The following is a 14,954-nucleotide window of genomic DNA, read 5'->3' on the forward strand; positions in this document are numbered from 1 at the left end:
CATTCTCGTATCCACAACCTCCTATTGCCCCTGTGACCCGTCTATCCGAGCACCAGGACTGGTGGGGGTACCCCATCACACCCCAGCCGTGCAAATCACAGACAAAGCAGCCGTGGGATGTGAAATGCCTGCTTCCCTCCCACACTGCCGGCACGTGCAGACGGACCAAAGCACGGCCAGCGCCCTGCTCTGCCCCAAACCTCCTCCTTCCTACATCTTCCAAGGTCACACTATGAGACCCAAGTAGGTTCGTACTTCTGTACACGGACTTGGGGGAGGAACGCCGATAGGAGGCGGGAAATCCGAATTCGCCCCAGGCTGTCCCATTCAGCCGAAAAATCGACCTGCTCCTTGCGTTCCATGCTGCCACCCCTACATGTGCCTCACAGGTCACTTCAGCTCTGTGAGTTGTGAGATCCGTATTACCCATGTGGGCTATAAAACCTTATGGTTAGCTCATGGGCTGATACCCTCACATGTGCGGGGGGAGGGAGGGTCTGTTGGGATACTGCCGGTCTGGTCCCATGACCTCCACGACCAAGCTGGCTAGTATAGCAAGTGGAGAGTGGAAATTGTGGCCAAACAACACTTTTGAATCAAAAAGTAAACCAATCCCTAATACAAGACAATTGTTCGTGCTCAAACCTCCTCCTTCTGTGTAAGCACCCTTTGCCACCTCACAGCAGAACCAGGACTACCCTGCCCTGCGCCCCAACAAGACTGCAAAGCATGTGTGTGTAACACCGACATTGTAGCAAGACAGCGCTACTTGTGAACATGTCCTAGCCCTTGAACCCGTCTGAATATGCAATTGGTGAAAAACGGAGCCCGATTCTGCCCCTAAATGTTATGCCTCACCTACCTCGATCCCAGGCAAGAAGGTTACTCACTAAGCATCTGCTCCCAGGTGTGTGCCCGATAAACTATCTGAACTAGTAAAACGACGAAAACACAGGTAGGTTCTGCTCTTTCAAAAACAACCGTCCAGGAATATGTCCGGGTGTGTGTTCAAACCCCGGATCTGTTCGAATGTGCAAGACTAATAAAAAGAGCCCGATGCTGCTGATTTACAAACAACATCCCTCCCTTCTCTGCTGTACCCTCCTGTACCCAACACACATTTTGTCATCGAATAGTGTGTGTGCCAGGCTAATGTCAATCTAAAATGCGCAGTTTGCAAAGTAGCAAAATTAAATTACATTACATAAGATATAGAACGCGGTTCCAGACTGTTTCTCAGTGCTTCTTGTATTTGCCCTCATGTTTCCTATTTTCGAAAACAGCCCGGTATAATTAAATACAAACTGCGCTGTTTCACAACAAGTGCCATTGATTAACATTATTAAGCACGCAGCCTAATATAATTCTAAAATGCACTACCACTTCATTGCAGCTCAGTGCCTGCCTATCAGCGCCGCGCGCCCCTCTGCAGCCTCCCCATGCATTCCAAAGTCAGCCACGTCAACCCTTCCTGAGGCGCGCGACGTGATCCGATTCTTTCTGCCATGCTAAAAACAGCAGAAGTTCACGCACGCAACATTATCCCATGGCAAAGTGCTGCGCGGGGCCAGCTCTTGTCTCCACTTTCCACTCTTTGTCGGCTGAGCCGACAGCTATAGTTCTCTGGCGAGAACGCGCTTCGCGCGTTTCTAGCTGAGACCTAAAAAGGAGCTATTGCCATGTGGGCAATTGTAGACCCTATAAAGATGTGTCTCTCAGAGCATGGAGGTAAGCGGCTCGATAGGCAAGCTAAATAAAAGCGACAGGTGGGCCTCGCTGTTATTTGTCCCTGCCTATTGAGAGCAGTCTAGTAAACTGAATATTGACTAGAGCCCCTATAGAGCAGGTTCATGGTACCAAGGAAATAATGTCCCAGTCCTGTCCAGCAAAGGACAGCAAACAGAAAGGGCCCTTACAATGAATCTAAGTCTTAATTGGCATCAAGGAACTCTGAGATCTGCTAAAACCCTGTTATCATGGCACCTGTATAGTACATACCATAACCTCAATCAAACAAAAAAGAAAGTAGCCTAGACTAGAAATCAGTCTGTTCTCAATTTGTTTATAGAAACCCTAACGCAGGTGAAACGAAGACTCGTCCACAAAAAAGGACAACTGAGGGGCAAGATGGGCAAGTTCAAGGATGCAGAGTTCAGAGGAAATATTTTGTCTGCATCTACAAGGGGCTGGCCTGGAGAGCAGCTTGATTTCACAACCTACGGCCAGATATAGGTCTGAATTCCACGCATTCATGGACTATGATGATCTTGCACAATAACTGCATTAGACATTCTTAATCACCTTTGTGTTGAAAGAAAAGAAAAATCATGCATCACATTATTTTGCCCTACACGGATAATACACACTGCACATGTTTTTCACAATCAGGAACAGACGTTGTTTACATACAAAGATGTATCTTTTGTTCAGTGACATTCAAACTGTTCATGCGGTTTCATATTTTGTGAGTTCATGTGCATTAAAATCCCCCTCTTTTTCACCAGGCCACTTCTAGGAAAATCAAATCATTCACTTTTAGAACTTCCTATGGAGTGTGAAATCTTGAGCAGACCGTACCTGCACACAGGCATAACTTAACTTTCAATTCCAATGGAAAGTCACTTGTAATGTACTGAAGAGGATAAGTTAATAGATTATGGACGCTTATCTACAACAGCCTTAGTTTCAAGTAACACTAACTGGGCTTCTCCTCTGCCCTTCCACAACACAACCCGTTCAATAGTAATTCTATGTAATGTAAGGTCCTTACCTAACCTGTTGGGGACTCTTTGTATCCATCCTACCAGAAATAAGCTTTATTAACAGAAACTGAGTCACACCACCTTACCAGCCATAACTATGGCTCTCCCTGACAACTATCGACTGCTGAGAATTGACAGAATAGAAGAGCTGGGGAGGCATTGCTACTGTCTTTGAAGACACAATCAAAGTTACAAATATTGACACCCAGAATGGGGATTTGGTAGAACACTGCATTTTCTAACTGGAATTCAACTAAAGACTTTTGGAAAGGTGCTTTACTCTATTGGCCTCCAGGTCCTAAGAAAGACTTTAGCTATTGCTTGGCTGGGTACTTATTTATTTTATTTCTAGAGTTTTATAAAGCGTGAACTTGACCCGAAGGCATCACAATGCTTCAGAATATTAGCATAGCAGTAATTATGTGGTTTACAGATTGAGGTAGACAGAGGCAAAATCTGCAGTACATGAGTAAAAAACAAGACAGTCAATCAATCACAAGAATTTGTATAGCGCGCTACTCACCCGTAAGGGTCTCAAGGCGCTGAGTGATGGGGCGCTATTGCTCGAACAGCCAGGTCTTGAGTTGTTTCCTGAAGGAGAGGTGATCCAGGGTCAGCCGTAGGTGAGTGGGGAGGGAGTTCCATGTCTTGGCTGCCAGGTAGGAGAATGACCTTCCTCCGACGGTGGATTTCCGAATTCGTGGGACGGAGGCGAGGGCGAGGCTGGCGGATCGGAGCTGGCGGGTGGGTGTGTAGAAAGTGAGGCGGCTGTTGAGGTACTTCGGGCCCATGTCGTGGAGAGCCTTGTGTGCGTGGGTGAGGAGTCTGAACGTGATCCTCTTGTTGACGGGGATCCAGTGCAGGTCTTTCAGGTGGGCAGAGACGTGGCTGCGGTGAGGGATGTCCAGGATGAGTTGTGCTAAGACGTTCTGAATGCGCTGGAGTCTTTTCTGGAGTTTGGCTGTGGTTCCAGCATAGAGGGTGTACCCGTAGTCCAGACGGCTGGTGACGAGGGCCTGGGTGACCGTCTTCCTGGTTTCTGTGGGGATCCATCGGAAGATCTTTCGGAGCATGCGCAGGGTGTTGAAGCAGGATGATGAGACTGCATTCACTTGCTTGGTCATCGTGAGGGAGGAGTCCAGGATGAAGCCCAGGTTGCGTGCGTGGTCCGTTGGTTTGGGTGCGCTGCCCAGGGCAGGGGGCCACCAGGAGTCGTCCCACGCGGAGGGAGATGGTCCGAGGATGAGGACTTCCGTCTTGTCGGAGTTCAGTTTCAGACGGCTGATCTTCATCCATTCTGCGACGTCTCTCATTCCTTCCTGGAGGTTGGCTTTGGCGGTGGCGGGGTCGTTGGTGAGGGAGAGGATCAGCTGTGTGCGTCGGCGTAGGAGATGATGTTGAGGTTGTGTCGGCGGGCGATGGCTGCGAGAGGGCTCATGTAGACGTTGAAGAGGGTGGGGCTGAGTGAGGATCCTTACGGGACGCCGCAGATGACTTCGGTGGCCGCGGATCGGAATGGGGGGGAGGCGGACTCTCTGGGTTCTTCCGGCGAGGAATGAGATGATCCACTCCAGGGCCGCTCCTTGGATTCTGGTGTTGCTGAGGTGCTGTATCAGGGTGCGGTGGCAGACGGTGTCAAAGGCTGCTGAGAGGTCCAGGAGGATGAGGGCAGCCGTTTCCCCGTTGTCAAGCAGGGACCTGATGTCGTCGGTGGCTGCGATGAGGCCGGTCTCGGTGCTGTGGTTTGCTCGGAAGCCGGACTGTGAGGGGTCGAGGGATCCGTTGATCTCGAGGAAGGCGGAGAGTTGTCTGTTGACGGTCTTCTCGATGACTTTTGCTGGAAAGGGGAGAAGCGAGATGGGGCGTAAGTTCTTCAGGTCCGTGGTGGGTTTCTTGAGGAGGGCGCTCAGCTCGGCATTATTATCAGTAGCTGGTACCGTTTTTGAAGTAGAAACAACATATGCAATGAAATGTATAGAGACATTGGGATCAGTAGACAATACATTTTTGAGGTAGATACAGCAATATATATATATATATACACACACATATACACATATACATATACACACACACAGGGAATTAGTGAATGTACATTGAGCCACATAATGACAGTGGGCTGCATATAGTCGAGTGGATGAGCAAGTAAGCTCAAGGGAAGCTAGGGGTGAGCCACTTGCCAGCATGGGGAGAGTGAGGCATAAGAGTTTTCGCTGGGATTATGGTGCTGAGGCCTAGTTCTTGTGACACTGTGGGTGGCAGCGCGGTCCAGCTTTAGGAGGGTGATTCTAGGTATTTGTTAAGGAGTAGTTTCATTTCGCCGTGAAGTGGGGCAAGTCTTGAGGCAGTGCAATCCGGATTATGGGGGCATTTCCAGAGAAAGAGCAGGCTCAGGATTTTTTTTCTTTCTTGAATTTTTGGTGTGTTCAGGAGAAGGCTGTTTGAACTTCGAAGTGGTCTCTTGTCTGGCTTTTGACTTTTTATTTTTCATTTTTAGGCGTTTCAGTGCATAGAAGGCACTTTTTGCAGAGGCGCTAATATGTTCCTTCATGCTTAGGTGACTGTCGAGTATGAATCCCAGGGATTTAATGGAGTCGGAAATGGATAGTTTTCAGCTTAGTGCAGTGTGGTTGTTGAGCCAACTCTTTGGGTTGGAAGAGGAGGAGTTCTATTTCGCTGGGGTTGAGTTTGAGGTGGTTGCTAGTTAGCCACGATTGAGCGGTGTATAGAGTGCTGTTTAGGTGCTGGATGCCACTGACTGATGAGTTTTAAATGTAGAGTTTGGTGTCATCCACGTAGAGGTGATAGGCAATTCTAGCTTGCTTAAGGATCACTGCAAGAGGTTCCATATAGAGGTTAAATAAAGCAGGAGAAAGGATTGACCCTTACGGGACACCTACAGAGACTGGCGATGCCTCAGAGGTTTCACTTTTTAATTTGACTAGCTGCGTGCGCTTTCTTAGGAAAGAGGCAAACCATTGGAGGACAGTTCCTTTGATGCTTACTCTCTTCGAGTAGGGGTTTAAGAGAATGTCGTGGTTGGCAGTGTTGAGGGCGGCTGATAGGTCCTAGAAGGAATGCCTGACCTTCACCCAGTGCTCTGCTGAGTTGATCTACGATGTTAAGCATGGCAGTTTCTGTACAGCAGCCTTCCTTGAAACTTGACTGTAAGGCGTCATGTAATTTGTATTTTTCAATGTAGGTGTTGAGTGAGTACACAATTTTCTATGGTTTCGGCGAGGAACGGGTGGTTAGTAATGGGTCTGTAGTTATTAAGGTTGTTTGAGTCTGCATCTGTTTTTCTGATGAGGGGGTTACTTGTGTATGAGGGGAGCTGGCATGGAGCGCTCGAGAGGGAGGAATTGATTATTTTGATGCATACAGGAGAGATTATGTGACTGAACCTTTTTACAAGAGCCGCCGGGAGAGGGTCTAAGATGTGCGATATCTGCTTCATTTTCACAAGTATTTCGCGACAACTTCTTCACTGACAGGGTTGAATTCAGACCAGGTTAATTGTTTTTCAGTTGCAGGGGGTTGAGGTTGGAGAGCTGTGTTGAGGGGGGGCTGTGCTGGTGGAGAGGGAGAGCATTTAAGCATTGCAGTTAAGTTCTGTATATTATTCTGATCAGGCATGCCTTCCTAACATGTAAAGCTATGCACTGTGTGACTATGAGAGAAGGGGTGGGGGGGTTTAAAGAATATATTAAGTCCATTCCCTTTTGACACCTTCTTAAATGACAAAAGATGTTAGTGACGGCCCATTACAGAGGAGCTTACTGACGCTCATTTTTTTCCTGCTGAAAACAAAGCACAGTTATTAGCATAGTGCTTCTTCTTGGCCGGTGAGTTCTGCACAACTATTAAAATGGATTGAGTTTAATTCTTAAGTGTACAGGGCTCAGTGGTTCATTGTAAGCGTGATGGTGGTGGTGGTAGGCGGTGGTTGAAGTTTGCCAGGTACATTAGCAGCAATTTTGTGACCTAGTTGATAACCTTATCCAGATCTTTAAGCGTGTACTGGAGCTAAACAATTAGGAGACTGTTTCAATAATCAATTCTAGTCAAGAAAATACTTTTTCCAATAACTGTCATTGTGGAAAGTAAGACTGTGAGGATTTTGTTAATACCAGTTACGTAGAGGCTTGCAGCAGTGGCTGGGAGATAAAAGAGTCTAGATGCATACTTTAATTAAAGAGTGCACAAAGGTTACCTGCAGCCCAGCTATGCAACAGCTGCAAGCAAAGAATCCAGCACTGCGAATGGTGGAAAAGTAGATTATCACTGTTTTAGGGGTTCTGTATGAGTGGCTGAAGTGATGTGCAATTTTGGATCATGTTAACCATTCAAAGATTCTGGTCACAAGTGACTGGGGGAGAAAGGAAAGTAGTATCCTTAGCATGCAAGCATTAGCAAAATCCAAACAAGATTAGGTCACAAAGGGATGTAATAAGTAAACAAAACAAACACGTATTTGTATCCTATTTTGTGTGCGGATTTGAGCCTTGAGAAACAGCAGAATCCCTTAACTCACATTGGGGTTAGCCAATGGCTTGCGTAGGGTGATCCACTGCACCATGCTGTATGCTGCAGAGGCAGTAGAAATATGTGAATGCCAGCAATGTACCAATAGATGAAGACGGGTGGCTGAGGACCCTATAAGTTTATTCTATACGTATTTTTTGTTAAATCAATAGGTCTTGACTCACGCCAGAACTAAAAAACAATAAAGGTCTTATGACTGCCGTGTGCGACAAGTAAAGGAGATGGTGTGGCTAGCAGGGAGCACCAAGAAGCAGAGAAAAACATTATTGAATAGGTAGGAACAAAACCAGTTTAACCCTTGTCCTGCAATTATATGTAGCGAAAGCCTGTCCAACACTCAAAACATGCAATGCTCTGACTAAAGACAACAAAGCAAACTGCTTGGGTGAACAGCCAACAAATTGCAAGAGTCGCCCTCCTGGTTACACAGGCAATCTGACAGTGACTTGTACCGAATAGGAGTGCAGCGAGAAATAAACAAAAGTACACCTACAGCAACTGTTCCTTCGATGGTAACCACACCACTGACTATTCAGCCTGTGGCATTAAACAACTATTCAGCCTGTGGCATTAAAGTAAGATGCCAATGCTATTTACACCACCTAAATGGAATAATGGAAAGTAACTGCATCATAACCCCAATATTAATGCACAAGTCATTTTTTTTCTCTCAAATGTAATCATTTTTAACGCTGAATGTAAGATACATAAACTTGGCAAAAATATACAAACAAAACATTGTTAAAAAACACAAAGTGCCAAATAAAATTCCTACCAACTAGAACATAAAGGTCAATCTCTTTATACTCTTATACTTTTAATACAAAGACAAAAAATACTTCAGCAGAACAGAACATAAACAACCTGCTATCAATGATGCGGAAAGTGTAGGGGCACCAGAAAAAGTGACGTTAAGCAACGTAATATCATAGGCTATTTTTAAAAACAACAAATCAACATTTGCCAACATACGAGGGTCACTGGAGAACATAGATCTAGAAGAAAGCCCAATAGAGTAAAACATCACAGTAACTTTATGATCTGTAAAATGAGAGGATAATTATAGTGGATTTTAACTCGGTGTACATTTTGACCAGCCTAAAACTATGTTAGGGAGAAGCAGCACATGGTCGTTACACAATGAGTAACGAGCTAGCTGGAAAGGTAAGGTGGTTATATTTTTGGGACGAAGAATGATGCCTGGAACGAAAAAACAGCGGTGTCCCAAAGACAGAGACACCTGATAGGCTTCTGAGTCCTGTTCACCATGGTATCCAGCGATGAAGTCCGATTCCCTTTAGAGTACGCACCTTTACTCAACATAAAGACATGGCAATGGCAACAAGGGCTCACCAAAGCAAGAGGGCGCCTGACGGCCATCCCCAGGTACTACTGACAGATGGAGCGACTGACGAGTCACCTGGTTTTTGGGTGATTTAAAGACGAGATAACCAACCCCATCCGTACAGTGCGATCAGTTACCTCAACGCTGCCAAGTATATGCCTGAAGTCGGTGCCTGGCCCCCCTTGGCCGGGACAGAGCTGTCAACGAACCCAGGCTCCAATCGCCTTCTCAATGAGCACCACTTCCATGGCAATGGCGGCCACCGACCCACTCCTACTGACACCCTCCACCTCCCAGCTGCCGCCCCCATTGGCTGCCCTACACCACGTGACTAAACAAAACCCTCAACTCAACCCGAGCACCCTTTGTCCGCTGCGGACAGTGCTTCGCCGCTCCGACCGGGGATGCCCCCTCCTGTCTCCGGACTCCCAAGTTACGCTGGCCCAATAAGCGGCCCCTGGTCTCACAGCCCGCGGGCCCCAAACAACGCGCGCCGCCATGTTAGGCGCAGCGCGTCAAGGTCTGCGCTCAGTGGCCGGACTACGGCGAGACCCTCCTTCCTACCAGAGACCCCCACCCCCGGCCCTTCGCAGCAGGGGTTGACAGCGCGCAGGGAGCGTCAAGGCATTACGGGCGCTCGTCGCCGGCCCCTCCCACAGGGCTCCCAGTGTCAGTGTAGTGGGCGGGACGCGTCGAAAGCTCATTGAGTGACATACACACCTGCTGAGGGCCGCCATCCGGCCGGGCCGCTGACCCCAGCCTTGTTTTATTTTATTTTTAGTTTCAAATTAGCGCCGGCGTAGACAGGCTGGACGTTGGCAGCAGGACGCGCCCGTGACGTAGGCGCGCCGCTTCCAGTCAGCACGTCACTCTGTTACGTGAAGGATGGAGCGTGCGTGCCGAGACCGATAGTGTCTTCATAGAAGGAAATGTGAGCGAGCGCTCTTCCTCTTGCTCGCGGGAGACAGCGACGGCGGGCTGGGAGAGAAAGTTGTGCTCTGCGGAAGATTGTCGACTTTCACCACCTTGTACACATTTAGTGTACATCCTCGCTGCATTTTACGTTCCTGCCGACATGCAGTGTCTTTCCTTTTTTTACGCAAACTCGTAGCTTAGGTCGCTGCTTCACCTTGGCCAGCTGTTCTGCTCTACCTCTCTGTGCCTGCGCATCTTCAAGCTGTTCATTCTCCATGCTTTGCCACGTTCGCTTTTGCGCCGATGCATCCTTAATATGGGTATTTGAAGGAAGACTCCCAGTGCCAACAAACAGAACTTGGTGGAGGATAGCATAAGTCAGTATCTCTAAATTAAGACAGATATAAAACAAGCAATGGAAATGCAATAAGTCACGCGTTTGCTTGAGTTGGAGCCACTGGCGTAACGAAACTTGAGCCCATCCTGCAAGGCACGGGGAGGGCCACCCCCGTACAGTTGAAGTTGCGAGGACCTGTGTTACCTCACTGGTTCGAGCTATGGGCGTTGTAAATGGCAATTTCTTTTACTCCTGTGTTATGGAGTGTTTGTATGTGGTGTGTACTGGAATTATGTGGGTTGGATTGAATTTGTTTTTAAATAAAGCTAATTTCTCAGATACCACCCTTTAAAAATACAGCCTCTGGATTTCGATGCGTTGCACTGACTGAATATTCCAGCCCAGAATGGCAAACAAATGTTCTTGTTCGCAGGCTGTTGATGACGCCGGATTCTTAGCTGAATTTTAGACCTTCTCTTACCCCTACCCGAATCCTCTTCTTCGGATCTTTCTTGTCTACTAAGAAGTTTAAAGGGAAGAAACTCTTTTCTCATTTGCAATTTATCATTAACAAATTCAGTCTGAATCAATAACTACCAACTACAGAATAAAGTTTAAGAATTTATTACAAAGCCAGAAACAATTGGATATACAGACACCTCAGCGAGACCTAATCCTAAGCATGAGCCTCAAACGACTCAATATGATGACCAGAGTGATCTCTAAATGCATGAGGCAAACTACTACAGTCCCTACTTGAAGAGATGACTACATCGGCCTAAAAGGAAGAAAAAACATTAAGCTGTCCCTACACTAACACTAGAATGATATCCCTACATAGCATCATTCCCAGGAAAGAGGAAAAAGCTGTCAGCAGTGAAGACTTACTTAGAAGTACACTCACTCTGCAAAGGTAAGTAGCCTAAGCTACAGAGCTCGTTCTAAGATGCTCCTTCTTGCCCCTTCGCTCCTACTCTGTCTCTCCTCCCCGGGGCACTGTCCCTAATACAAAATACCCAAACAGTAGGGCACGCCCTTTGCACATCCCTTCAAGCAGATCCTTCTTCTGGATTTTTCCAACGAAACTGACTTCATCCAAGAACCGTTGAGTCGACCTGGAGTTCCAGACACCATCTTCGCTTAAAACAGACTATCTGCATTCCAGTTGACTCCCATGGCGCCTGTTCCTACCATCCCTATTCTTAACAAAGGGTTATTCTGCTTAACGAGACATGTGTCCTTGCACCTGCAACTGAAAGCTGGTAAACCACTCGTTTTTGCAGGCACACACGTTTCACTGTCTGCTTTTAATTAAAGAAATGAGCCTTCCCAAGGAAAAAAATTTTCGAGCCTACAGCTTCTGGCTAACATAAGAAATCACAAATAGGCCTTTTCCTATACCTATATGCAGTCAGGCCTTCCTACATTTAAACACACATTTTCTAATATCACATAAGCATTGCTATTTGTGCTCATCTACATTATTTCACTACATGGAAGCAACCTACCCGTGCAACTTTTACATGGTGCACGTTTAATCCTAATGCATCACCTTTACATGTGAATCAATACATTTTGCATTTCCAAAGCATCTTTACGATTAAACACTACTCTAATCTTCAGCACAATATGAATATACTTCTAACATTTTAATATAAACTGGTTTAGCACTACATTGCTAAAGATTATAAGTCTTCTAAATATGCGGGTGCTGACTATCGGTGATTATGATGCACCCCTACAATTTTCAGAATAACATGGCGCTCTATCACTGTCAAACTACCACCCCCCCTTGAATCTGACCACCTTTCCTCGCTAAAAAAAGTGGGGTTTTTTGCCAATGCTGATCAGCATCAACAAAAAGAAAGATTGAAAAATGGTTAAACAATTCTGGCAAAAAAGAAATTAAAATACCAGGGACAATGATGTTTGAGCATGCATGCATTGTAGGAGAGTAGGATCTGCTTCTTATGTTTACTCCCACTTTTTGCTGGTGTTTCACTGTTTTTGTACTTTAGTCTGGCTGTGGCCCTGCTATCCAGGATCCCAGCCTAGCTGATTCCTCTCTAAATTGATTGCAAGTACTTTAGGTACACTCCCGTTTGGTTACTAGGGTACCCTTATGAGTACCTATTATATGGTACCTTAGGTACCAAGGGCACTGGTACACCAGAGGCCTACCAGGGGCTGAAGCATGTATTATGCCACCCATGGGAAGCCTTCCAAAATGACACCACAGGTCTGTTACTGCACCCTGTGTAAGGTGGTGTATGCACCCCTTACTTAGATATAGGTTCCTTATATCTACCTTATATCACTACACATATGAACCTATCAGTCACCCCTATGGCAGGCCTTATCAATCGTGAAGGCAGGGTGCTGGGTTTTGTGTGAGAGGGTGCCCATGGATGAGCAGGGCGCCTCTGCAGCCTTCGAAATCTATTCTCTGGGGCTGTTCGGTGATATTGCCACACCATATACTCTTAAGTGCATTATAACCTTGCGGTAAATGCTAACTTTGGAATGGCTGCAAGGAAACGTTGTGTTTGGTGTCAAAGCGATACCAAAGGGGATGATGCACAGAGCGTTGGAGCAATTCAAACACTCACCCCCAGTCAACTGATCTGGGTTTAATCCATCATCATTCTTTAGCTCACTCCACCACCGCAGTTCAGACATGGCCATATGCAAATCAGTCTGACCCTGGGCCTCATGGAAACAGTCCAGCCCGAACTGCCAAGCCATGTCTTCCCTGGTCTGGAAACAAGCGTCCTGGGACCGGTTTCAGCCGTCATCAGCCAGGCTAGCTTGAATCCTGTGTCAAAATGAGCAAGGGACCCACGTCTGGTCATACCCTACCAACTTAGGGCGAACAAAGCGTCACCAAAGGGGAAGATGGATGGAGCATTGGAGCAAATCAAACACTCACCCCCAGTCAACTGATCTGGGTTTAATCCATCATCATTTAGCTCACTCCACCATCCCAGTTCAGACATGGCCATGTGTTTGGTGTCAAACGCTTTGGAAGCCTATCCCCCGCCAGTTCTGGCGGCGGGGGTAGAATTCCACCCTTCTAGATGGAGAGACATGTCCACACAGGTATACCCGGTACCAGTTTAAAAGAGCCCTGGCATCACAAAATGGATGCTGCAGCCACAGACATGAGACTGGCCTCCTGCTGCTGGACGAAACTCCAGCAGGGGAGGCCTGGACAATAGGTTTCCTGTCACAGGGTGGTGTCACCACCCCCCAGACAGGCTTTATCGTATTGGGGCTAGGTGGGCGCTCTCCAAGAGTGCTTTGAAGTCTGCACTGATGGCACATTTGGTGTTCCTGTGCATAGCCCAGTTCAAACAGGTTGCAGGGGCTACCAGCCCCTGCTCTGGCGCAAAACTGGACAAAGGAAATGGGTGTAGCCACCCATATTTCCAAAACCTCCCATAGGTGAGTCCCCAGAGTATGTCCAACCCCTTCCTTGGGTATAAGAAAGGAACCCCTGACTACAGGACTTTAGATTACACCTGGACGAAACTCTGATACTGAAACCTGTAACTTCGACGATCTGCACAAGGCTGGATGACTGTCAGTTACTAGTTTATTGTATATGATTACTTAAAATCGTTACAATTTACAATATAAAATATTTCGACATAAGAGAGTTGAGCAATTTTTAAAATGCGAACCCCTTTAATAATGCACATAATGTTACTAACAGTTTTAACAAACTTTCAAAAGTTCATGTTATTCCGATTTTTCCAGTAGCTCGGGTAACTGCATTGTTCAAATGGATTAACCCGTTTCCGTCAAGTTAAAATGTGCCTATAAAAGATGCTGCACTTTACAATAAAATGTGATCAACTACTTTTTGCTGTTATTCAAATTATCTCATGCTTGATTAGGCTTTATGTTCGCCTATTGCCTGTGCTTGAATTTGCTGCGATGCTTGGACAAAGCCCATGCCGAATTTATTCATGCTTTTTGTCTTCTTCTAAATGGGCTTGCCTTAAAAGTTTCCTTACTTTTGCCAGATATTTTACTCCCCGGCAAGCCAAGATTATAGAGGGTCCTTCTAACCATCGTATCACCGCTTGCCTGCATGTGCGAATGTTTAATCAGTTAAAAATGGGGTTTAAAAGCAGGTTCCTTAAATCCTTGACTGCAGGGCAAACGCACAGCAGGTGAGTTAACGTTTCATTACGAAAACCGCATAGGTGACAGTGTACTGCGTGTTGGTTGTTTTTCCAGGAAGGCAGTAGGTCTTTCGAATCATGCATACCCAACCGGTAATCAATAAAGTTTTTTTTTAACTCATCGCTGAAATGGGTTACTAAGTAAGCCTGTGGCTTTGTTGACACATAAGAATTGATCACAGTCCACCCATGCCGGCGTTTTGATATTGTTATTTTATCTTCTACGAAGGACTTCCTCTTTGCTAAATTATTTACTGATTTACCAAATACTGCCCGGTCTACCATGTTGTCCCATATCAGATGTATATCAAGTTACGCCAATGATTTTCTCACATGGGCTCCCCATGAATTTGGGATGTCTTGATCCATCTGTGTTTTGATTTCTTTCCAGCATACACTATTCAATGACCCCAATTCATATGTACGAAATTTATGGCATAGCTTCACAAAGCCGTTCATGCTCCCGAACTTCTGATTCTGAAGGCCGAATTCCAGCCGAACCTGAGTTGGAGAGGCTGACTTTGGTAGGTTGAATAATGCTTTATATACCTTTGTCTGGAGTCCATTTAATAGTTCAACCTCTTTACCGCACCAGACTACTAGGGCATACGACAATGTGGGGAGAATTTGTGCTGCCAACATTTTTTTTTAAAGATGGACATGATTCGGGCAGCCCAATGTTTTATACAGTACTCTATATGCAAAGGTTAGTAATTGTGTTTTTGCTTTTAAGTACATTTTATGTTGCTTATATGTTGAGCCTCGCCCCAATTTTAAACCTAGATATTTGTAGGACGCTAGTTCTTCTACTTTTGTCCCTTTTACAAACAATTTGAACTTGTTTTTTTTTGGGGTCCACT

General features: G+C 46.2%; 1 protein-coding gene across 8 annotated transcripts in view; it reads right to left on the reverse strand.

Annotated features, from left to right (window-relative positions):
* ZNF644 (zinc finger protein 644) overlaps positions 1-9,517 on the reverse strand; it is a 679,952-nt gene extending 670,435 nt beyond the window's left edge. For 2 of the 8 annotated variants that reach the window (XM_078646188.1, XM_078646145.1), the window contains exon 1: positions 9,373-9,517. The gene's annotated coding sequence lies outside the window, so the exon portion shown is untranslated. Of the gene's footprint in view, positions 1-8,789; positions 8,934-9,372 lie in introns of those variants that run through there. The other 6 variants (XM_078646178.1, XM_078646152.1, XM_078646205.1 and 3 more) reach the window with 5 other exon arrangements.
* Between the last annotated feature and the right edge of the window lie 5,437 nt (positions 9,518-14,954).

Source organism: Lissotriton helveticus, chromosome 1_1 (assembly GCF_964261635.1).
Source record: "Lissotriton helveticus chromosome 1_1, aLisHel1.1, whole genome shotgun sequence".
In the NCBI taxonomy this organism is placed as follows: Eukaryota; Metazoa; Chordata; class Amphibia; order Caudata; family Salamandridae; genus Lissotriton; species Lissotriton helveticus.